This window comes from Schistocerca gregaria, chromosome 5, assembly GCF_023897955.1.
Source record: "Schistocerca gregaria isolate iqSchGreg1 chromosome 5, iqSchGreg1.2, whole genome shotgun sequence".
Classification (NCBI taxonomy): domain Eukaryota; kingdom Metazoa; phylum Arthropoda; class Insecta; order Orthoptera; family Acrididae; genus Schistocerca; species Schistocerca gregaria.
Genome location: NC_064924.1, coordinates 614,392,282 through 614,419,517, shown reverse-complemented (window position 1 = coordinate 614,419,517; position 27,236 = coordinate 614,392,282).

The following is a 27,236-nucleotide window of genomic DNA, read 5'->3' as shown; positions in this document are numbered from 1 at the left end:
GCGCCATCTGTAGAACGCAGAATATCTAAGCAAAATTCCATTTCCTCCTATGTCCGGCCTAATGTGTCCTCATTACCACGTGTAGTGGTTTTTGATCTGATGTGAGCTTACAGATCCTGCAGGTCCCAACCTGTGATCCGTTAGACAGCATCATTTATAGAGCTACAACGAAAAAAATTTCATGCAGTTATGTCAGTAGACCTTGGGGATAAGGAAACGGGTCCTCCACTAGCAATCCAGCGATGGGTATGTGTGTCGTTTAAAAGGTGGAGGGCCCATGAGGAGGGGCGCCAACCTGTTCAGGTAAAGAGCAAAAAGATCCCACCATCCGGTCATGCAGCATGCCACATCTCAGATTTACTTTTTAACTGTCACACACAATTTTCGTACTGAAGTGGGTGTTCTCAGATCTCCATATCCTCACGTTGTGTCGGTTTACCTTCCGAGACATGAAAGCAAGCTTGGTCTGTGAACATCACTTTTTTAATATAGTCTTGGTCATTACCAGTGAGACTCAGAATCTGAATTGGCAAAGCTTTGTGATTTGGCCTGTCATCACCTTGAAGCGCTTACAGCCTCTGCGCTTTGTAGACATGAAGCTTCAGTCTCTTGTTTAGCATCCTGTGCACCGTGGTTGGTGATACCTGCGACTGTCAAGATGGTTGACGGATTGGTTTGGTTGGGTTCAGGATAAATGCTTGTTGTACTCGTTCCAAGTCTGCATCACTCACGCTCAGACATCCAGAACTAGCCCTCTTCATGCTACTTGCGGCTACTCTGAATCTCGTCTATTATTGTCTTGTGGTGGTACGTGATGGTGGTGTGCTTACGTGAAGTGTCCCGAAGTTCCGCTGGACCATGGTGCCAGATTTGGTCTTCATTAATCATTCCACACACTGTACGATCTGCTGTGGGGGGTGACCTAACGTGAGTATTGTATTCAGCTATTCTTCATCCCAATTTAACACTGTATATAGCAAAACTTAGTCTCACCAATAGGTTTAACAGGAATGTGATTTAAGAAACGAGGCTCTGGCAAAGCTGTAACTACGTGCAGTGGGGCCAACAACAGGTAGAACAATCTCTAGGCTGTGTCGGAGCTGTCTCATTAGCTCAGTGAGACGAAGCAGTAGCATGGGGAACAGATGCTGTATCCAGTCTACACCTCCACAGTGCGGTATCTTGTGTGTTTCTTTCTGTTACTGTTACCTTTATTTAAACATTAAGACATAACATTACATTCTTACAGAAGTAAACGAACACTTTGTCTCGTCTATGGGACAAATAAAGCCAGCAGAAAATAGTAGTGGATACAGCAACATCGTGTGTATCGAATGAGATACAAAAAACACATTAGGTAGGCTCAGTAGATTTGTAAGTAGGGTGTTTAGGTTTTTTTTAATTGGTAACGCCGCCGCCACGTAGCGCTCTGTATGAAAATCACTGGCTGTGCCGTGTGCAGTATGTGGCTGGTTGGCATTGTTGTAATACTCGCCATTGTAGTGTTGGGCAGCGGCAGCTGGATGCTAACAGCGCGTAGCGTTGCGCAGTTGGAGGTGAGCCGCCAGCAGTGCTGGACGTGGGGAGAGAGATGGCGGAGTTTTGAAATTTGTAAGAATTGGTGTCATGAACTGATATATATATTATGACTATTAAGGTAAATAGATTGTTGGTTCTCTATTAAAATCTTTCATTTGCTAACTGTGTCTATCAGTAGTTAGTGACTTCCATAGTTTGAATCTTTTAGTTAGCTGGCAGTAGTGGCGCTCGCTGTATTGCAGTAGTTCGAGTAACGAAGATTTTTGTGAGGTAAGTGATTTGTGAAAAGTAATAGGTTAATGTTAGTCAGGGCCATTCTTTTGTAGGGATTATTGAAAATCAGATTGCGTTGCGCTAAAAAATATTCTGTGTCAGTTTAAGCACAATCTTGTACAATTTTTCTAAGGGGACGTTTCAGATTGCACATTATTCTATGCACAATTATTCCGTTCTGTACGTTTGACATCCAGGCTTATCTTTACGGAGGCGTTGCATATACATACGAGCAACGTACATCTTGGGGAATACATCTTGGGGAAGACGTTCAAAGCGACCAACTTGCAAATGCTTCGTCACTCGCTGGATCAAACTTTGCTGGACCCTACGTAACACCCTTGATCTACACGAGCTGTCAGTTCGTATACATGCATTGGTGGAGTACTGCAAACTTGGTTCCTTAAGTGTCCTGAAAAATAAGAATCTGGTAGTTTAAGGTCCGGGGAACGTGGAGTGTAGCACCTCAAAGACCAAACCTTTCCCTGGAAAGGCTTCATTTAATTATCGCCGAACACCAGGTTGAACCTTTTCTAATGCGACAGGCTAACTGCTGTCCATATAGGGGTGGCATTCAACTTGTTCGGATAAAGGAAAGGAACCAAAAATACTCCTCTCACGAGTCAAGTACACAGGTTTATGCCAATGTATGCCGATAAGCCAGCCACGTTCACAGGTGACATGTTGGTTTTGTTTCGACAAGTAACGGCCGTTGCGGAGGCTGAAAATACCTTCACTAGTGAAGCTTGATTCGTCAGTACATATCACGTTATTTATAAAATGTTCGTTACATTCCACTTGTTCCAATGGCCTTCAGAAAACTGTACTTGTCGAATGCGATATTGTGGCCGTTGGTGTTGAATTAACGTGAAATGATGTGAATGCACTTCTCGATCGTACTGTTCTTGAACAACTAGTCTTTGAGATATCTGGAAGTTCCTTGCAATTTCAGGGGCACTTCGCCAAGGTGACTGCTGAACGGTTTCAAGAATCGCGTCATCGAGTTCATCGAGTCCTTGAACGACCTCCTAGTTGTGGACGAAGGTAACCACTTTTCCGAAGACGTTGCTCCAGGCGACGAAAACCATTCTTGTCAGGATGGCGCCTTTGAGGCTGCTGTGCATCATACGCACAACCAGCACCAGTAGCTTGGTGTACCCTGCACGAGAAGCATATCGATGTATTCATCGTGTGTGTACTGCGTCGGGAAACCGCCCTGGCAACGCACTGTGCAGTTAGTAGACATCTGCATGCAGTTTAATGTAACACTGCCATGTGTTCCTTTCTTGTCTAGTGACAATATGATGTCCTGCTTATAAACAACGAGAACGGGAAGAAAAGTCTAAATAATATAAAAAGGAACCTAACGATGATTCTAACCTTACCACCATAGAGAATGAGGGTTTGATGCTGAGCAGTCTTCTTAGTGAACTACGACGGATGGTACAGTAGTGTTTGGTGATACACTTTTCTCGTTACATTTTGATGTGCTGCGCGATCGGACAATGTAGCCATTACCTCAGTTTCATACCTATGTTGTGAAAGTGCACCTGGTCTGGTTTTGCTAGATAAACTTTTGTCTTGAAACATGATAAGCAATTGCCTGCTGATTTCCAAGAGAAACGTTTCTTTCTTTCATCCTATATAATAAGACTTATGTATTCAGTTACATAATATGATTGCTTGGCAAACTTGCAAGTAAACTGTTAAAGTATGTCTGAATTCATAGTGAGCGGGCTTCTGTGGTATAAAGAGAATGCACTTGTAGGAAAGACATAGTGTAATTCAAATCGCTATTTTATACCGACTGTGAACTTACCTAGGTTACGCGAGCAGTGGTGGTAGCGGATCGTGTTCCGATACCCCCCCTGCCGGGGGACGCCGCACCGGATGGTCCTGTGGATGAGGAAATGGCTCATGCTCCAGACCCTCCTTCTCAAGAGATCCCGTCAAGCCCTCTGAAGAAAGAGTGGTATATAATGTCACTAATTATACGAAACTGAACACTGAGCTATAGCGGCTCATTGCCGGCCAATTGAGAGCTGTTTACCAAAAAGATCATGTGAAATACCTGCTTCACAATAGGGACGACTATATTGTTGTTGTTGTTGTCTTCAGTCCTGAGACTGGTTTGATGCAGCTCTCCATGCCACTCTATCCTGTGCAAGCTTCTTCATCTCCCAGTACCTACTGCAACCTACATCCTTCTGAATCTATTTACTGTATTCATCTCGTGGTCTCCCTCTACGATTTTTACCCTCCACGCTGCCCTCCAATACTAAATTGGTGATCCCTTGATGCCTCAGAACATGTCCTACCAACCGATCTTTTCTTCTCGTCAAGTTGTGCCACAAACTTCTCTTCTTTCCAAACCTGTTCAATACTTAGTCATTAGTTATGTGATCTACCCATCTAATTTTCAGCATTCTTCTGTAGCACCACGTTTCGAAAGCTCTTATTCTCTTCTTGTCCAAACTTTTTATCATCCATGTTTCACTTCCATACATGGCTACACTCCGTACAAATACTTTCAGAAATGACTTCCTGACACATAAATCTATACTCGATGTTAACAAATTTCTCTTCTTCAGAAACGCTTTCCTTGTTATTGCCAGTCTACATTTTATATCCTCTCTACTTCGACCATCATCAGTTATTTTGCTCCCCAAATAGCAAAACTCCTTTACTGCTTTAAGTGTCTCATTTCCTAATCTAATTTCTTCAGCATCACCCGACTTAATTCGACTACATTCCATTATCCTAGTTTTGCTCTTGTTGATGTTCATCTTATACCCTCCTCTCAAGACACTGTCCATTCCATTCAACTGTTCTTCCAAGTCCTTTGTTGTCTCTGACAGAATTACAATGTCATCGGCGAACCTCAAAGTTTATATTTCTTCTCTATGGATTTTAATGCCTACGTCGAATTTTTCTTTTGTTTCCTTTACTACTTGCTCAATATACAGATTGAATAACATCGAGGAGAGGCTACAATCCTGTCTTCTTCCCTTCCTAACCACTGCTTCCCTCTCATGTCCCTCGACACTTATAACTGCCATGTGGCTTCTGTACAAATTGCAAACAGCCCTTCGCTCCCTGTATTTTACCCCTGCCACGTTTAGAATTTGAAAGAGAGTATTCCAGTCAACATTGTCAAAAGCTTTCTCTAAGTCTACAAATGCTAGAAACGTAGGTTTGCCCTTCCTTAATCTTTCTTCTAAGATAAGTCGTAAGGTCAGTATTGCCTCACGTGTTCCAGTATTTCTACGGAATCCAAACTGATGTTCCCCGAGGTCAGCTTCTACTAATTTTTCCATTCGTCTGTAAAGAATTCGTGTTAGTATTTTGCAGCTGTGGCTTATTAAACTGATTGTTCGGTAATTTTTTCACATCTGTCAACATCTGCTTTCTTTGGGATTGGAATTATTATATTCTTCTTGAAGTCTGAGGGTATTTAGCCTGTTTCATACACCTTGCTCACCAGATGGTAGAGTTTTGTCAGGACTGGCTCTCTCAAGGCCGTCAGTAGTTCTAATGGAATGTTGTCTACTCCGGAGGCCTTGTTTCGACTCAGGTCTTTCAGTGCTCTGTCAAACTCTTCACGCAGTATCGTATCTCCCATTTCATCTTCATCTACATCCTCTTCCATTTCCATAATATTGTCCTCAAGTACATCGCCCTTGTATAGACCCTCTATATACTCCTTCCACCTTTCTGCTTTCCCTTCTTTGCTTAGAACTGGGTTTCCATCTGAGCTCTTGATATTCATGCAAGTGGTTCTCTTTTCTCCAAAGGTCTCTTTAATTTTCCTGTAGGCAGTATCTATCTTACCTCTAGTGAGTTAAGCCTCTACATCCTTACATTTGTGATCTAGCCATCCCTTCTTAGCCATTTTGCACTTCCTGTCGATCTCATTTTAGAGACGTTTGTATTCCTTTTTGCCTGCTTCACTGCATTTTTGTATTTTCTCCTGTCATCAATTAAATTCAATATTTCTTCTGTTACCCAAGGATTTCTACTAGCCCTCGTCTATTTAGCTACTTGATCCTCTGCTGCCTTCACTACTTCATCCCCCAAAGCTACCCATTCTTCTTCTACTGTATTTCTTTCCCCCCTTCCCTTCAATTGTTCCCTTATGCTCTCCCTGAAACTCTGTACAACCTCTGGTTCTTTCAGTTTATCCAGGTCCCATCTCCTTAAATTCCCACCTTTTTGCAGTTTCTTCAGTTTTAATCTACAGTTCATAACCAACAGATTGTGGTCAGAGTCCACATCTGCCCCTGGAAATGTCTTACGATTTACGTCGGGTAATCGCCGCACCAAAATCGTCATCAAGGACTTGCCACCAGAGGTTACGGCAGAGGACGTCAACGAGGAACTGCTTCTACTCGATTTCGAAGATCCTTTGGTCCACCAGTATAGCAAGAGGAATCCTGAGACCAGGGCATTGATCCCCTGCCCTACCCACGTCGTCTCCCTTTCCTGGAGGGAGGACATAGAGCGGATTTACCAAATCAGGTATCTTCTGTAAAGTCCAGATTGAATCGTAGAGGGCCGCCACGATCCAGCCATCTGTCGCAAATGCCAACGTTTACGACATACTGGGAATTACTGCTCCCTGCCGTTGCGGTGTGTTAAGTGTGCTGGCCCACATTTAGTGGAGAACTGCACACTCCCTGCTTTGGAGAAACCTACCTGTGCCAGATGTTTGGGAACGACGCACAATCCCCACTACATGGCATCCTGGAGGGGGTGCCCTGTTTACCAGAAGGCACTGAAGTCTTCTCGTCTGCCCTGAAAGAAACCAAGAACAAATCGACCTCCCCCACCGCTATGGGACATGACCAACTATCCTTTTTTGTGGGGTCAGCCTGGTGCACTTTCCTCAGCAGCCACTCTGGTACCAGGCACTCAGGCACCAGATGGTTCGGTGGCTCCTGTGCCCCTTCCTGCCCATACTCCCACGACATCCTTTGCTGCTGCAGCCTGCTCTCCTCCTCATTGTCCATCTTCCGTGACGGCTCCCCCTGCTCACCAACTACAGGAGCCAGCTGCAGCCCACTCCAGTCCATGTGTGGCTCTATCTCAGCCCTCTGCCCCTACCCCCACTCAGCCTATTACTACACCTGCACCTGCGCGCCGTAGGGGCTAGCAGACCACCCGGGACCCTCCCCCAGTGGTGGAGACTGATGCGTCCTTTCAGGCGGACATTCGCGAAATCCTCCAGGTCATCTTCTTTTTCACGAAACCCCACATCCGGGCTGTTATTCGTGACACTCCACAAAAAATCCGTCAGTCGGAGGACGGGCTCTCCAAGGTCATCGCCCTAGTGGAAGGGCTTAGTCAAATATTATTGTAATGGCGAATGGACCTCCACACCACCACCAGCCCCCTCAGGATCTTGTCACTTGCATTTTAATGCCAATGGCATAAAACACCTTCCTCCATGACTATTGTGTGGATGTTTTACTGGTCACAGAAAGACATCTCGAACCTGCAGACGATTTCCGCCTTCGCAACATGGTGTGTTACCGCTCTGACCGCCTCGACCGCCGAGGTGGAGGCACAGCTGTATACCTCAACAAAGCTCTTGTCCATACCCAAGAGACTCTCCAGCCAATGGAGAACATAGAGAACACAGCGGTTACCATCTGCACACGCCTTGGTGCCATTACCTATGCAGCAGCGTATTTGAGCCCAAACAAGCCACTGCTGGAAGCAGACCACACATTGTCATCCTTCGACAGACTCATCATTGGGGCGGATCTCAATGCCAAGCACCCAGCTTGGCATTCTCGCACGTCTGACCCTAAAGATCGGCTCCTCCTTGACCTGGAGGATACTTTAGCACTATCAGTCTGTGGCCCCCAAGAACCTACCCATATCCCAGTCCGTACTAACTGCCAGCCAGACGTTCTGGATGTGCCCATCTTCAAAAACATCACCGCTCAGTTTTCACTGTAAGTGCTCCACGAACTGCGCTCTGCCCATGAGACAGTACGCTTGCACCTCACCAGTTCTGCCCTTTCATTTGGTGTTCGTTCCACTGCGACCCTCACCAATTGGGACAAGTTTGCCAGGGTTCTTAATAACACCACTCGACACGACCTCGATTTGACAACACTGGCCAATATAGTCCGTGCTGTGGATTACCTCACTGCCAAAATACAGAAAGCAGTGAAACTCTCCACCTCCACTGCACCTCGAAATTTAACACCTCTGGACGACTTGCCACCTCTGTTACGAGAGCTGAAGGTGCAAAAGAACCGCTAGCGCCGGAGGTGAAAGCAGTTTCGTAACCCTCAGGACAAACGCCAAATGAGACGCCTCCAACGCGAATTCAGCCACCGATTCGCCGAATGGAGGTCTGAACAGTGGGAGGACAGGGTGTTCACTTTCCTACTCCACCAAAAATCTGACTGGGCTGTCATTCGCACCCTGCGGCGTTCTAAGCCAGCGACTGCCCATCCTATTCGCACAGCGGCGGGCTTGTCATATGATACCCTCCAAATTGTTGAAACGCAGGCAGATGCGTTCGAGGCCCAAAACCGCCCTCTGGTCCAGGACCTTTCTCCGATCGAACTACAAGAAGAACATGAAGTCCTGACAACTGTTGCTGCTTTCCGCAACCGCCCACCCCAGTCTGCCCCCCTTCTTACGTCCATGGCAGAAATTCAGCGCATCCTTCGACGGAAACGTAGCCGATCGGCCCCTTGATTGGACGGAATTTTAAATGAACATGTTTGCCACCTTCCCCGCACACCACTCATCTTGTTCACCAAGATATTAAATTGTTGTCTCACATCTGGCTATTCCCCCCCTCAGTGGAATCAAGTCAAGCTGATTGCGATCCCTAAGAGGTTCAAGGAACCTACAGTCCTCACCAACAACAGTCTCACCAGCCTCCTAAACCCACTTTCCTAGTGGCTCAACGGGGAATGCGTTCTGGAATTCGCCAATTGTCGGCAGACACTCCGCAAGGATCAGTGCTATCTCCCATCCTTTTTTAATACCTATGATATGCCGGTCATCCCCGAGTGCCACCTTGCACAATACGCTGACGACACCGCACTATACACCACTGGCCGCATTACTGAAGCCGTCGTCGCCCGCCTCCAGCGACAGGTGGACGCCACTATCACCTGGTGCCGGACAAACAAAATAGCTCTCAATGCAGCCAAAACGACGGCAGTTTACTTCACGAAACGGCGCCCAGTCCTCTGTCGCAATATATCGATTGCAGGTGTGCAGGTGCCCTGGTCCCCGACAACCACCTATCTCGGGGTCCAGATGGACCACAAGTTGCTCTTCCACTGTCGTGCGGAGTATGTCACCAACAAGGGACAAAAGCTAACCAGGGCTTTGTACCCGCTCTTTCGCAGTAGGGAACTTAACCTGCATACCAAGCACCGCATTTACCGAACAGTTATCCTGCCTGCCCTCACGTATGGATCGGCTGCATGGGCCACGATTAGTGTCACCAGGATGCGGACGCTGCAGCGCCTGCAGAACAAGGTGCTCAGGTGGAGCCTGCACGCCCCGCCACTCACGAGAAATGTCACTCTACACGAGGAAGCGGATATCGTCCCCCTAAAGACGACCTTACGCAACAACGAGCGGCGGCTCTATGAGAAAGTGGATGCCTTACGGGACACTGTCCACGTTGGGACCATACTTCCACGCCGCTTGCATCGACATCCGGTTCCCCTAACCATACTAGAGGAATCGGATTCCGACCATGGCTAACGATAGGTCTGGCACGCTCACTACTGACGCATCCATTGGCGGGACTAGCCCCCGTTCTACGTCCAATACTTTCCAATCATACCTGCCCACGTTAGGCTAAATTTTTCTGCCTGGCTCATGTAGTACTGTCACCGTCAGAGGGTGGTACGGGACTACAAGCCCCACCGCCACACCTCCAAAGTGAATTGCAGTGACGCAGTCACTGCCCTGTGGATAAATTTACTGCCTCACCAACACAGTTAGACCGCAATAGACCGGTGATGCTGTATTGTAACATATCACAATCAAAAAGCAACCTGTTCAGAATCGTATAGCGTGATGAAAGAATAACAGTTGGCATCGGTAGTTCTCTGAATTGGCTGTATTGTTCTCACGGTTCTAAACGAGATTTGTTGGGGGAGGAGAGAAATGCGTTGACACTGTACTTGGAAAATGCTCTCGAAATTTTAATGGTAAACGTTTCCCTGTTGCACAAATACATTGTGACACTTTTCTTGGAAAATGCTCTCGAAATTTCAATGGTAAACTTTTCCCTTTTGCACAAATACGTTGTGTCACTTTTCGCGGAAAATTCTCTCGAAATTTCAGTGGTAAACTTTTCCCTGATGTTCGCCTCTTCCTATGAATCTGAGTCTGACATGCTTTTCCCATCATTTGTTTTGTGGTCATCCGACATAAGGTCACCCTGGCTAGTTACTCCCAGATAGTGTCTCCAGCGGTTTGTCCTCAATAGTGTAGCTGTACAGTAACGGGTTTCTTTTCCTACGTATGCTCAATATGTAATATTTATTTACGTTCACCGCAAACTGCCAGAGCCTGCACCATTCATCTACTCTCTGGACGTCATACTGCAAAGTTCAATGGTTCAAATGGCTCTGAGTACTATGGGACTCAACTGCTATGGTCATTAGTCCCCTAGAACTTAGAACTACTTAAACCTAACTAACCTAAGGACATCACACACATCCATGCCCGAGGCAGGATTCGAACCTGCGACCGTAGCAGTTGCACGGTTCCGGACTGCGCGCCTAGAACCGCGAGACCACCGCGGCCGGCTACTGCAAAGTCTTTGATCTTCTGGCGTTGCTACTTTGTTATTGAAAACCGCATCATCTGTGAAAAACCTTAAAGCGCATCCGATGCTTTCTACGATATCACTTACATATACTGTAAACAATAACGGTCATATCACACTTCCTTGGTGCACTCCGGAAATTATCTTTACATCTGTCCATATTGTTACGTTAAGAGCGACGTGTTGCGTTCTGTTTGCAAGAAAGTACTGAATCTGCTCCGATACTTGTTGAACTCCTATTTTTTCCCTATACGGCAGTGAGGGACTGTGTTAAATCATTCCTGAAGTCTAAGAACACATCAACCTGAGCGCCATTTTCTACGGCGCTGTGGATCTCCTGGAAGAACAGAGCGAGCTGCAGTTTCGCAGGATTTCTGTTTGCGGACTCCATGTTGATTTTTATAGAGAGATCTTAGCTCTCCAAAAAAAGCATAATTCTTGAGCATAAAATAATGCTACAACAGGCTGCCGTCAACGATAAAGATCTATAGCTGTTTGCATCTTCTTAAAAACGGGAATGACCTACGTTTTCTTCCAGTCGCTAGGTACCGTTCGTTGCTCAAGAGATGTAGGATGTATTACTGCCAGAATGGGAGCAAGTTCTTTAGCGTTATCTTCTTAGAATCTTATGGGTATTGAGGCGGAGCGGTTCCTTTCGTTCTTTTTACCAGCACCTATCTCTGAACTTATTGCAGCAGATCGCCGGAAGGTAAGCCGAGCAGAAACCTGCCGTACTGCAACTCGCACCAGGCTGCATACAACGTAACTGTTCTAAGGATCGGGAGAAAGGTCTTTATTTTTGAATAAAGGTGAAAATACTGGCAAAACTTCGGTATATTCTGAAATCGAGACTTACAAGTTCACTGCCAAGCCCGTGCTAATCATAACACACTCAGGCATAAAGCCTTTATTCACGTTAGCAATTTTATGGTAACGTGTTTCCCGAAATCTGAACAGCTCCTAAGTACGGATTGTTCTTAAATGAAAATGGTTGCCACACTATTAAGTTTATCGATGTCTAATGTACACAAGATTTTGGTCACCGATCTGCTCAATATTCCAATCGGAATTACTGTCTTTGTTCATATACAAAAAGCACATCTAAACCCGGTAAACTATAACTTCCTTCGGAGCTCGTACTACACAAGACGGTACCATTGAAAGGCTGGGCTCTGACTTCTTAGACCGCTGTAAGCATTCCCTGTCTCCAAGAGAAAACATGCACGAAGAATATTCCGGTCTGACTGGTCAGTTTCTTTAAGGCTAATAGGAAAACACTATTTTCCCGCGTCAATCCGCGCTTTTCTTGACTTTACCAACCAACAAATAACACAATTTCTAACTGTATTTTTTCCCAAAATATTCTGATATTTTATTTAAACTTTACGTTATTAACTATTTTCATTTGCTCACGAATTAGCTCTCATTTTACCATAAACTTACTTAACATATTATGATACAAACTTGCCCGTCGTCTGCATTCACACTGTTTTAAAAGTTTATCACACTACAGCATTCATTAGTAGAACAACGATCTACATATTTACTTTAGACCACACTCACGCATCAGTCACACTACTAAAATCATATACAATACTGTACAAACATAAATAAACACGAAATAAGCAGTAAAATTCACGAAAACATTCTCTTTACCTGTATATTGAATGCCTCTGTCCGCTATTGTATTCTGGTGGGTAAAAAATAAGAACTACGTACTCGACTAAAACCGCTTCTGAGTCATTCTTCCGATACACAGACTCTAGACAGGAGCGATATCAGGCGCCACGCCTCAGTACCTCACCTGATCCAGCCGCCTTTCCACTACTAAGCGACTGTAGCTGTTCTTCTATTCCACCATCGGTTATCTCAATATCTGCCATTTCGACGTTCGTACGACGATTGAAAGGAGGGACCGGGTTATGACCTTTCTCGAGAAACAGTTTCGGAAGGCCGAATTCAGTATTTCGGACTTTTCTCTGTTATCTTCCGTTTCAGTGCCAGTACGGTCACTAAGTGAATGAACAGATGATTTTGACCCACTTACTGATGTTATGTGTGACCAAAACCTCTTAGGGTTTTTACTCACATCGGTTGACGAAGTTTTACTTTGAAAGTCATTGAACGCTTCTCTCATTGCTCTCTTTACACTCATTTTCGCGTACTTCAGCTTTTCTTAGTATCGATAACATTTCAAGGCCGACAAATCCTGTGAACTTGTCATGGTTTTTCTTCAGTCATACCTTCATTATCAAACGCATCGTTAGAATTGCCTTTCTGGTGCTTTCTATAAAGTCAAACACGTCGTCATCTAACACAACCACAATTCTTTTCAATTATTATGTATAATATTCTTGTCAGCAACTTGGGTGGATGATCTGTAAACCTCATTGTGCTATAAAATTTGCAGATTTCAGTTCTTGCAATATTCAGACTTGTGTGGATAATGTTTTCCCAAAAGTCAGTTGGTATATCGCCAGACTCATGCATTCTACACATCAATGTGAATAGTTGTTTTGTTTGCCACTTCGCCAAATGATTTTAGAAATTCTGCTGGAATGTGATGTCTTCTTTCTGCCTGATATGATCTTAAGTCTTCTGAAATGTGGTTTCGCAGGACCGACCGGATCAGGTTTTGGTTGTGGAGGGGGCTGTAATCAGTTACTGTTAGTTGTACAAAACACACAAACTTCGACGGTTAATTTTTTATGATGATCCTCCGTACCTGACATGCCTAAATTCGCTATCCGTTTGGTTAAGTGCACTAACTGTGCCCACACCCTGTCCAGTTGACTGTCACTAGGTTGAGCGCCTTCCAAAACACAAATGGTGTCCTCAAGGCCTCTAACAGCCTTAAACAAAAATTCAGAGGCTGCTTTTGTCTCACCCACCACCACTGGGGTGATGCCAACCGGGAGAAGAACGGTAGCACGCAAGGGGGCTAAGTCTGGAACACTGTTCTCAGTAGGCTTGCGCCCTATCGCCAACACATAAACCGTCATTACAACAAGTCACCTGAAACAATCAACAACCCAAACAATATGATGCAACACTAACAGAAATAAAATTCAAACTATAAGTAACTGGAATGGCACTATCACAATCGTAACCATGCTCTGTTACCATATGAAATGTGGTTTCGCAGGACAGAGAGGATCAGGTTATGGTTGTGGAGGGGGCCATAAACAGTTACTGTTAGTTGCACAAAACACAAACTTTTTTCCCCTAAGAACCAGTTAATTACACATTGCCTTAAAATAATCAACTTAAAACAATACGGCTGAAGGCCTAGTTAAGAAAACTTGTTATACCTCCTGGGCTGAAGGCCCAAAACCACATCAAAAACAAGAACGACTGAAGGCCTGAACACAAGTTATAAAAATTTCTTTAAAGAATACAATGCTAAAGGCCTTAACTAAAAACGACTGATGGCCTGAACACAAGTTATAAAAATTTCTTGAAAGAATACACACGGCTAAAGGCCTTACCTAAAAAAAGAAATATTTCACGTAAATACTCAGCTGAAGGTCACTCACAACACATTGTACAACTCAGGTCTTAGGGCCTTGATAACAAGAATTTCAAATATAACAACCTTCAAAATCTTAGTTATTAAACAAATCAGTCTTCAAACTTTAATTTAAGTTGGCTGAAAGCCTTATCTTAAAATTAAAACAAACTAAATTAATAGACTGTTGAAGGCCTTGCACAGTACATCAGACTGAAACGAAAATCACACTCTAAAAACAACAGAACATTGGTGCTCAGAAGTGTTCTAAGTGTCGGCCTGACGTGGTAGCTCTAACTTAAGGTGAGGTGATGGTAGCTCTAACGTAAGGTGAGGTGAGACAGGCAGCCAAGAGTAAGGTTAAATAATCGGATTTCAACCCGACCCAGGGATGGCTGAAGGACTGACCAACAACCTAATCAATTCCCTTCTGCCCGACCAATTGTCCGACAACGGAAAATATCATCCGAGGACGAAGCTACCAGCCACACTATATATTCAAATTTGGCATCTAAAAACAGTCAAGCCACAGTGACACTCTTGAGAAAAAAATATGAGCAAACAACTAAAAGGATGTCTAACTACACACTCTGCCGAACAGCATCAAAATGGCGAGCAAAACACACTGCTGGAAAAACTACGCTAATGACCATGGCAGGTTGCTGGGGTATTAACGACCACAAGGCAGAAAATGCGGAAGGTTCACTTCACTGATAACTAACAGATAATTTAATAGTTAAATATGTAAGTAGGCTGTTTACGTTCTTATATTGGTAACGGCACCACCACCTAGCACTCTGTATGAAAATCACTGGCTGTGCTGTGTGCAGTCTGTGGCTGGGTGGCATTGTTGGAATTTGCTATTGTAGTGTTGGGCAGTTGGCTGTTAACAGCGCGTAGCGTTGCGCAGTTGGAGGTGAGTCGCCAGCAGCGGTGGATGTCGGGAGAGAAATGGCGGACTTTTGAGAGCGGATGATCTGGACGTGTGTCCATCAGAGACAGTAAATTTGTAACACTGGATGTCATGAACTGCTATATATATTATGACTTTTGAACACTATTAAGGTAAATACATTGTTTGTTCTCTATCAAAATCTTACATTTGCTAACTATGCCTATCAGTAGTTAGTGCCTTCAGTAGTTTGAATCTTTTATTTAGCTGGCAATATTGGCACTCACTGTATTGCAGTAGTTTGAGTAACGAAGATTTTTGTGAAAGGTATAGGTTATTGTTAGTTAGGGCCATTTTTTTGTAGGGATTATTAAAAGTCAGATTGCGTTGCAACAAAAATATTGTATGGCAGTTTAGTGTTGATCAGAATAGGGAAAGAGCGAAATGTCTGAATACGTTCAGTTCTGCTCAGCTGTTTGAAAATCAGATAATGTAAGAGGTTTATCAGCACAGTAATTCATTAATTTTCTAAGGGGACGTTTCAAAGACTATACAGGAAGACGTCTGCAAAATTTGGCCGACTCCAACACACCATATGTTGCTGCTAGCTGGAACGGCCCAGGAAGCAGCAACCGGCAATGAACAAGGAGATGTCACAGTAGTTGCGGTTTCATAACAGGTTAACTGATCATTCAATTTCAGTGTCCAGGTTCGGTGGGTAATGAACTGCGTAGCTCTCGCAGCGGCGCCTCACAATCCGACCGCGCGTGCACGCTGCCAGCGGTCCCAGCTTGACCCCGCGCTGTGGAGACTTCCTCTGTCCCAACCGACCGACTGCCACACCCTCCACCACACGGAAATATAGCGGTCATACTAAAGATGGTACACCAGTACTAGTATCCATAAGCGCTGCTGCTGCCACTGATGGAGGCAAGTGAGCAACTGATCATGATAGTAACTCAGAGAGAAATAAGACGTCACTCGATTGTGGCAAAATGCAAAAAAAAAAAAAAAAGGCATGGACGCGAGGCGACTACTGTCTCTTAAATCCCAACCTTGCTTTTAATTTCACTGCAGGTTGTTTTGACTTCTCTATACACTGAATTAGTCCTTCCGACAGTCATTTCTTCTGCAAATTGTTCATGCAGCTATTTTGCCTTAGCCTCTCTGCACTTCCTGTTTATTTCATTCCTAAATTTCCCTGAACATTTTTGTACTTCCTTCTTTCATCGATCAACTGATGAATTTCTTCTGTTACCCATGGTTTCTTCGCTTTTACCTTCTTTGTATCCATGTTTTTCTTTCCAATTTCTGTGCTTTCCCTTTTTGGATATGACCACTCCTTCAACTAAACTGGTTTCTGGGTGGCTCCCTATAGTCTCAAAGAACCTCAAGCATATCGCTTCATTCCTTAGTACTTCCGTATCCCGATTATTTGCATATTGATCCTTCTTTAGTAGTCTCTTAAACTTCAGTCTACTTTTCACCACTACTAAATTGTGATCTCAGTCTACACGTGCTCCTGGATATGCCTTACAGTCCAGTATCCGTCTGACCAAGATGTAGACTAAATGAAATCTGCTGCATCTCCCGGCCATTTCGGCTATTATTGGCTGAAATTTATTGTAGCACTCAATTATTCTCTCTCTCTTCTCTCATTCGTAATACCAAGCCCATATTCGCCCGTAATCCATTCTTCTACTTCTTCCCCTATGACTGTGTTCCTGCCCCCATGCCTGTTAGATCTTCACCTCCTTTTGCATACTGAATTACCATTTCACCTTCCCTATCTCTTCATCTTCAGCTTGCGACATCGGTATGTATATCGCTGACGGTGTTGGTTTGCCGACGATTATGATAAGAACAGGCCTATCACTGAACTGTTCATAGAGACTCACTCTTTTCCCTCTCCCTTCCTACTCATGACGAATCCTACTCCTATTACACAATTTTCTATTACTGTTGATACTACCCTATACTCATCTAAGAACAAATTTTTGTCTTCTGTTTCACTCTGCTGACCCCCACTACATCTAAATTGAGCCTTAGCATTTCCCTTTTGAGGTTTGCTAACTTGACCACCAAGTTACAAATACTAACATTCCACTCCTCAACTCATAGAATGTTATTCCTTCGTTGGTTACTCAATCTATTTCTCAAGTTAATCTCGCCATTGGCAGTCCCCTCCCCCGTTGGCAGTCTACAGTAATATTTAGACTGCTGGTCCCTACAGCACTGGCTGCAATGACTCGTAGTACAATTAACTGACTTGTATTAGAAAAAGATTATTCCAGCATTAAATTCGTAAAACAGATTAACATTTTAAAGTCTTATACTGCAGCAAAATCAAGTAATTTAATTATTCTTACGTACTTTCGGTAATAACTAGTGGTCGCGAAGGTGTGGTGATAAGTGAAAAGACTAAAGCACTATCACTCTAATGACTGCATATTTCACAAGTAGTGTCAAGTAGTTAGTGATTATCGTATCAGATCATTTCACTGTAAGAAAGGTAAGAGGGAAAATAGAGAGAGAATAAAACTTGGCTCACCTCTTTCGTTCGGAAGCCTAGCCTAGGGATAATAACTCGAGTAAGCCGCTTAAAGGAGCTGCCAAGTTTTCAGTCATTAAAGCCCGGACCTCAATCTCTTCATTCAGATTCGCGTCATGCCCCGCTCATGGGGCCGCGCTTGTTTGTGTTGACTTTACGCGGCGATCCCTCGGGGTTGGAGGGGAAGGGGAGGGATGGGGGACGCAGAAGTGGAAGTGGAGACACCGTTTCTCAAGCAGCAAGGCGGGCGGCCCAAGTTTCCTGCACCGTGAACCTTTTCTGCAGAGAGCGTCCGATCGCAAATTTAATGCGATTCGTTCCTAATAACAGGCAGTGCTCTTTCTTGTGGACATCGAATCATTTTCTACGATAACTACGTTCACCTGAAAAATCCGACTGCAACCCGTGTAACAGGTACGGCAGAGAGCAGTTGGTGAGCCGAGAGGCAAACCGGTCGGTCCCAAGCAGGGTGCTGTCGCGCGCTTCTGTAACACTTGTCATCTGATATACTGATGTGACTGCCGAGTACTTACAAGATTCTAGTGCGACCGATTCTGAGGCACAGTTCCAGTATTTGGAGCCCTCTCAACAAAACGTGATAACTGGCAACAAACGAATTAAGACATGCTTTAGTAGGATTGTAATATCACATACGATAACACAAATGGGAAACCTTGAAAGAAACAAGACATTCTTCTGGCGAAACCCTGCTGGGTAAATTTAGAGAATCCATGTTCTAACAATACTGTTCGACCATCGCTGCACCACGATGGCACATCTCGCTTAGGTCTCATGAAATTAGTGCTCGTACAGAGTCCTGTAGACAGTCGTTTATCCCTCACTGTCTGCCGCCTTAGCCGACTGGTCTACACGTCTGACTGCCACGCAGAGGGCCCAGGTACGATTGCATGCTGGGTCGGGGATTTTCTCCGTCCTGGGACTGCGTGTTGTGTTGCCATCATCATTGACACGCAAGTCGCCCATTGTGGCCTCATATGATAGGGTTTGCAACCCCGCATTTCAACTTCCCCAGATGGGGATCTCTGACCATCAATGACATACGATGATTTCGTTTCATTTCCCTCACTTCACATGCGAATTGAGTGGGACAGAAAATCGATAATTATTCAAATCTCCTACTTTCGGCCATAGAAATTTTTCGGAATCTGATGAACTTACTACTTTTCTGGTTGCGTGTGATATAAGCTTCACTTATAAGCTATCATTGTGAAGCCGTTGTGGGATTTGTAGTTTACTGTGGAAATTTAACGGTTTTCTAAAGATAACTGACGCAATTAATCGTTGTATATTCAAAGGCCCCCAAGATCTTAAGAAACTCGGTTAGGCTCCCAAATGAATTTGTTGTTAACTGACTTTCGATTTTTCAATGTTCTTATTGGAAATAAAAAGGATCTTGTGAAATTTAAAAAAATACACGAGTGCGTACCTGATTTTTGCGTAGAATACCCTGCCTCAATTTAGATTAAATACTTTAGTGGAACCTTGAGCACGTTGCGACGAATGTGAGTTGGTCCCCCGAAAACGATATGTAGCCAACCTTTTTAGTCCAACTACATTTACGGGGGCCTATTGAAGTGTTTCTGTTGTGTAACGTGACGTAAATCTTTTCGTGGAGTAGTAGGTGGGGGCCCCGATGTGAACGGCATATTACTTAAATTTTCAGCGAGTTGATGGGAGACAGTGTATTTTATTTCATCATCCTTGCCACATGCGCATTTCCAACCAACCCATACGGTCGCAAATAAAATATTCTAACTCTCTAAGAATAATTCAAAGGAGTCAAGAACCACAAATAAAAAAACGAAACAGTATGTTATGATCAATGTGCACACCGAGAAGAGTAAATATAAAGCTCATTAAATCTTGTCTCAGCACTCCAAAAATTTCAGAGACTATTTCCACTCTTTCTTCCGATGTACAAAAGTTAATTGCTCGCCTTGAAAGTGGAGAATAGTATCGGAGAGTTCAAACTTTCTTTATATAATATAACTGGCGGCACATGAAATAGAACTCTGAGAAAAAAACACGAGCTTTGTCGATAAACTCAGAATCCAAGCAAATTCCCCTATAACAAAATCACGACTTATACGTGATGTCCCATCAGAACGAAAAACAATTTTGTCTGTCATTATTAATGTCATGCGAGGCTTTGAGCACGAAAATAGGGCTTACCAGGTCAAAGTAGCAGAAATCGGCGATCCACTAGCCGGGGCTGTAGTTATTACGGAACAGGCATCGATTATTTCCCGTACGTTTTCAGCTTTCTCCCATTTTTATATGATATTCACTTGTCAAACTTAAACCCGTTTTTCTCAGAACCATGTTTTTTGGCAGAGTTTTCGTCTGCCTGCTGCAGTTTTCATCCGATTTCAACGAAGTTTTGGTCTTCCTTGCAAGAAATTGAATTCTCTTCAGTTCATCGTAGCCAATTTTGTACCTTGGTATTCAGGACTTTTTTGGCCAAATAATGGAGTCCAAAAATGGCCATTTTTTTAAATGTCTATGATTCTGGAATTATTTTATTTTTTTATTTTTTTTGCAAATCCCTACGATGAACTAAAATTACATCAGAAAGGATGACGATGAGATTTTAATTTATTGTTTCATATCACCACAACTGGAGCTACAGCGACAACAGTCGATTTGTCTCCTACCAGAGCTGCCTCCGGAAAATCCCAACTGTGCAGTGAAGATATTAATATTTTTCAATAAAAATACCAATAAAAACTTCAATGTATGCTTTATGCGTTGCAGCAAACCCCATTTGTCAACTACATTCCAGTACGAAGAAAAAAAATACTGAATTTGTGGAATATTTACCTCCTTCACCCTTTCGTTCCCCCTTAATGGCTAGGGGGCAGTACCTTGTAGCGTGCGGTGCAGTATATCGAGATATGGGTCGGAAGGCAGACGTGCTAGGATAGTCAGTTGACGTATGCTTCGCGGGGAAAGCGTTCTCATTGCCATTTCTTTTTTCTTATCCACTGATGCTAATTGTACACCGATGTGAATCTCTTAGACAGCCATCAACTATTTTATATTCCGGGCATCCACAGCTGTTCAAAGCACGATATTGGGAAGAATTCCGCTGACAGTTGGTAAAATTGTTGTTTATTAAAACACAAGCGGTTTCGCGGCCTAAGCCGCATCATCAGGTGCAACCTACATGGTAAAAGCAAAGTAGAGTGTCATCACATTTTTCGGATGTTAAAATTAATAAAAGAATGACTAAAATATACTCACAACATTAAAAGATCACAGGCATACCCTTCGCTCCTACTCAAAATTTACATGTGGCTACAGAGCTATGTTTTAAAATTTTCCTGCATCTAAAAAGACATAAGAAAAATATGGTTTGCTAAAAGGGTGCCAACAATGTGTAATATGGCCGAATTGACGATAAAAATTGTTATTCCTAAAACGATTAGTGGCGGCACTACGCATACTGCTACGTGGAATGTATCAGGTGTGGCAGCAGGACAACACGGTGTGGGGCAATGTAAAAACCGACCCTCGCGGACGACAAAGAGAGACTAGCCGATCCTCACCCCTTTGAGAGGTGGCTGGTTTTATCCTTCCAGACAGTACATGATGTGTGTACTACGTTTGGCTGAAATTGATGCATGGTTTAGTAGGACATGTGGTACATACAGACATACAAACACACAATATTTTTCTACTATGTGTGTGATATATAGCTACTGGTGGGGTTGTCTAGGAAAGGGAGGACTATGCACAAGTAAGGGCTGAACAACATTCGTGAGCAAAATACACTCCTGGAAATTGAAATAAGAACATCGTGAATTCATTGTCCCAGGAAGGGGAAACTTTATTGACACATTCCTGGGGTCAGATACATCACATGATCACACTGACAGAACCACAGGCACATAGACACAGGCAAGAGAGCATGCACTATGTCGGCACTAGTACAGTGTATATCCACCTTTCGCAGCAATGCAGGCTGCTATTCTCCCATGGAGACGATCGTAGAGATGCTAGATGTAGTCCTGTGGAACGGCTTGCCATGCAATTTCCTCCTGGCGCCTCAGATGAACCAGCGTTCGTGCTGGACTTGCAGACCGCGTGAGACGACGCTTCATCCAGTCCCAAACATGCTCAATGGGGGACAGATCCAGAGATCTTGCTGGCCAGGGTAGTTGACTTACACCTTCTAGAGCACGTTGGGTGGCACGGGATACATGCAGACGTGCATTGTCCTGTTGGAACAGCAAGTTCCCTTGCCGGTCTAGGAATGGTAGAACGATTGGTTCCATGACGGTTTGGATGTACCGTGCACTATTCAGTGTCCCCTCGACTCGACGATCACCAGAGGTGTACGGCCAGTGTAGGAGATCGCTCCCCACACCATGATGCCGGGTGTTGGCCCTGTGTGCCTCGGTCGTATGCAGTCCTGATTGTGGCGCTCACCTGCACGGCGCCAAACACGCATACGACCATCATTGGCACCAAGGCAGAAGCGACTCTCATCGCTGAAGACGACACGTCTGCATTCGTCCCTCCATTCACGCCTGTCGCGACACCACTGGAGGCGGGCTGCACGATGTTGGGGCGTGAGTGGAAGACGGCCTAACGGTGTGCGGGACCGCGGGACCGTAGCCCAGCTTCATGGAGACGGCTGCGAATGGTCCTCGCCGATACCCCAGGAGCAACAGTGTCCCTAATTTGCTGGGAAGTGGCGGTGCGGTCCCCTACGGCACTGCGTAGGATCCTACGGTCTTGGCGTGCATCCGTACGTCGCTGCGGTCCGGTCCCAGGTCGACGGGCACGTGCACCTTCCGCCGACCACTGGCGACAACATCGATGTACTGTGGAGACCTCACACCCCACGTGTTGAGCAATTCGGCGGTACGTCCACCCGGCCTCCCGCATGCCCACTATACGACCTCGCTCAAAGTCCGTCAACTGCACATACGGTTCACGTCCACGCTGTCGCGGCATGCTACCGGAGTTAAAGATGGCGATGAGCTCCGTATGCCACGGCAAACTGGCTGACACTGACGGCGGCGGTGCACAAATGCTGCGCAGCTAGCGCCATTCGACGGCCAACACCGCGGTTCCTGGTGTCCGCTGTGCCGTGCGTGTAATCATTGTTTGTACAGCCCTCTCGCAGTGTCCGGAGCAAGTATGGTGGGTCTGACACACCGGTGTCAATGTGTTCTTTTTTCCATTTCCAGGAGTGTATTTATTGAAGACGGTGTGTATGAAAAAATCAATCAAACCACTTAAGGAAAATTTACTTGTAAGCTTTCCACAATTCATTTAATAGCACTTCAATAATACCTTTTAACAAAAACATGTCTCAAAAGCAATTGTATTTCAGGAATATGCACATCCCTGAAAAAGTGCTGCAGTGTTTACTCTCCATCGAGTAATACTTAAATACACTGTGACTTTGACACACATTATACTATTATAAATATGTTGTTGTTGTTGTTGTTGTGGTCTTCAGTCCTGAGACTGGTTTGATGCAGCTGTCCATGCTAATCTATCCTATGCAAGCTTCTTCATCCCCAGTACCTACTGCAACCTACATCCTTCTGAATCTGCTTAGTGTATTCATCTCTTGGTCTCCCTCTACGATTTTTACCCTCCACGCTGCCCTCCAATGCTAAATTTGTGATCACTTGATGCCTCAGGACATGTTCTACCAACAGATCCCTTCTTCTAGTCAAGTTGTGCCACAAACTTCTCTTCTCCCCAATCCTATTCAATACCTCCTCATTAGTTACGTGATCTACCCACCTAATCTTCAACATTCTTCTGTAGCACCACATTTCAAAAGCTTCTATTCTCTTCTTGTCCAAACAATTTATTGTCCATGTTTCACTTCCATACACTCCATACAAATACTTCCAGAAACGACTTCCTAACAATTATATCTATACTCGATGTTAGCAAATTTTTCTTCTTCAGAAACGCTTTCCTTGCCATTGCCAGTCTACATTTTATATCCTCTCTACTTCGATTATCATCTGTTATTTTTCTCCCCAAATAGCAAAGCTCCTTTACTACTTTAAGTGTCTCATTTCCTAATCGAATTCCCACAGCATCACCCGACTTAATTCGACTACATTCCATTATCCTCGTTTTGCTTTTGTTGATGTTCATCTTATATCCTCCTTTCAAGACACTGTCCATTACGTTCCACTGCTCTTCCAAATCCTTTGCTGTCTCTGACAAAATTACAATGTCATCGGCGAACCTCAAAGTTTTTATTTCTTCTCCATGGATTTTAATACCTACTCCACAGTATTTATATATAAAGATAGGAAACCCAAAATGTTGTATATGCTTATGAAAATATCTATGTTCACAGTCGACAAATAAGCTTAGCACTTAACTATCACAGCATGGAAACAAATACTTTCAACAACGTACATCACAGAGCAATGCAAATTTGTTGCAATTAGTCGAGAATTAGTAATTTATCACTAAGTTTTAGTTCCTATAATCAGACACACTGTAATTATTAGGACAGCAAAAAAAATTTCTTGGTACAAGCGTAAGTGACAGAAGAACGACGCAAAAATGTAATGGAGTATCTGTGCTTCAACACGTCAGCTACCACCAGAAGAATTTGTCTTATAAAAAATTTAACAAGTCACCTTATCATATTTTCTGACAGCCAATTTACTGATTTAGAATGTACTTCATATCACAGAATGTTCCACAACACCATTCGCCAAAGGTATGAAAACTTACTTATATTTAAGTACCGTTATTTTATACATTTTCTCGTATTACTGCTGACAACGGGTTTATCGCGAATTGCGACTAGTTGTTGGTAAATAAAATAATCCGAACTGGTTGGTTGTTCGTGATGGAACATGATTTCGTACCAGAAATATTTAGTGGCTTCAAGCCTTGGTGCTCAGACAACATTTGTACTGGTTGCTGTCGCTCAAAATAACTTAAAGACTTGCACTTATTTGAAAAATTTATTGCTTATGGTGAGTCCTTCGTTAACAGTCTGTAGTTCGGTACCGTATCAAATGCTTTCAGTATAACTAGGAATATGTAATCTAATAAAGAAAGGGTAACAACGTCTAGGTCACTTAGTGTCTTTATTCGGATTACTGATTTTCGCATTTATTATAAGTCATCTTCACAAACACTTACTAATCAAGTAAGAAGAAAGGGATACGGCATCTGATTGTAATGTGGCATGGATATTCAGTCAGTGGAAATACAGGGTGTTACAAAAAGGTACGGCTAAATTTTCAGGAAACATTCCTCACACACAAAGTAGGAAAATATGTTATGTGGACATGTGTCCGGAAACGCTTACTTTCCATGTTAGAGCTCATTTTATTACTTCTCTTCAAATCACAAAAATCACGGAATGGAAACACACAGCAACCGAACGTACCAGCGTGACTTCAAACACTTTGTTATAGGAAATGTTCAAAATGTCCTCCCTTAGCGAGGATACATGCATCCACCATCCCTCGCATGGTATCCCTGATGCGCTGATGCAACCCTGGACAATGGCGTATTGTATCAAAGCCGTCCACAATACGAGCACGAAGAGTCTCTACATTTGATACCGCGGTTGCGTAGACAAGAGCTTTCAAATGCCCCCATAAATGAAAGTCAAGAAGGTTGAGGACAGGAGAGCGTGGAGGCCATGGAATTGGTCCACCTCTACCAATCCATCGGTCACCGAATCTGTTGTTGAAAAGCGTACGAACACTTCGACTGAAATGTGCAGGAGCTCCATCGTGCATGAACCACATGTTGTGTCGTACTTGTAAAGGCACATGTTCTAGCAGCACAGGTAGAGTATCCCGTATGAAATCAAGATAACGTGCTACATTGAGCGTGGGTGGACGAAGCTAAAATGAGCTCTAACATGGAAATTAAGCGTTTCCGGACACATGTGCCCATAACATCTTTTCTTTATTTCTGTGTGAGGAATGTTTCCTGAAAGTTTGGCCGTACCTTTTTGTAACATCCCGTATACAACTAAAAACAGTATCACATACAATTAACTTTGTACTATCGTACCATTTTCTCTTCTTTTGTTAGATACTGAATCTGAACACGACTTGTAACAAACGAATTCGAACAAAAAAAAAATTGATCCAGAAAGCCTCTGTCTCGTTTAGTTATATTAAAAGTGGTCACGGTATCCTGAGACATCATATAAAGGCCGAAATTCTAAATGTCTTTTTCCAGAGCTGTTTCACAGAGGAAGACTGCTCTGTAGTTTCTTCTCCAGATTGTCGCACAGATGACAAAATGGGAGATATCGAAAAAGATGACAGAGGGATAGAAAAACAATTAAAATCGCTCAAAACAGGAAAGGCCGCTGGGCCTGATGGGATATCAGTTCGGTTTCACACAGAGTACGAGAACGAACTTCCCCCCTTCTTGCAGCGGTGTACCGTAGGTCTCTAGAACATCGTAGCGTTCCAAAAAGATTGGAGAAGGGCACAGGTCATAACCGTTTTCAAGAAGGAACGTCGAACAGATGGGCAGAGCTATAGACCTATATCTCTAACGTCAATCAGTTATAGAATTTTGGAACACGTATTATATTAGAGTATAATGACTTTTCTGGAGACTAGAAATCTACTCTGTAGGAATCAGCATGGGTTTTGAGAAAGATGATCGTGTGAAACCCCGCTTGAGCTATTCGTTCGCGAGACTCAGAGGGCCATAGACACGGGTTCCGAGGTAGATGCGGTGTTTCTTGACTTCCGCAAGGCGTTTGATACAGCTCCCCATGTTTAATATACAAAGTAAGAGCATATGGACTATCAGACCAATTCTGTGATTGGATTGAAAAGTTCCTAGATAGCAGAACGCAGCACGTCATTCTCAACGGAGAGAAGTCTTCCGAAGTAAGAGTGATTTCAGGTGTGCCGCAGGGGAGTGTCACACTCCCGTTCCTATTCACAGTATACATTAATGACCTTGTGGATGACATCGGAAGTTCACAGATGCTTTTGCGGATGATGCTGTGGTATATCGAGAGGTTGTAACAATGAAAAATTGTACTGAAATGCAGGAGGATCTGCAACGAATTGACACATGGTGCAGGGAATGGCAATTGACAAGTGTAATGTGCTGCGAATACATAGAAAGAAAGATCCTTTATCATTTAGCTGCAATACAGCAGCTCAGCAACTGGAAGCAGTTAATTCCATAAATTATCTGGGAGTTGGTTATAGGAGTGATCTAAAATGGAATGACCATATAAAATTAATCGTCGGTAAAGCAGATGCCAGACTGAGATTCATTGGCAGAATCCTAAGCAAATGCAGTCTGTAAACAAAGGAAGTAGGTTACAGTACCCTTGTTTGCACACTGCTGGGACCGAGCGAGGTGGCGCAGTGGTTAGCACACTGGACTCGCATTCGGGAGGACGACGGTTCAATCCCGTCTCCGGCCATCCTGATTTAGGTTTTACGCGATTTCCCTAAATCGTTTCAGACAAATGCCGAGATGGTTCCTTTGAAAGGGCACGGCCGATTTCCTTCCGAATCCTTCCCTAACCCGAGCTTGCGCTCCGTCTCTAATGACCTCGTTGTCGACGGGACGTTAAACGATAACCACCACCACCACCACACTGCTGGAATACTGTTCACCGGTGTGGGAGCCG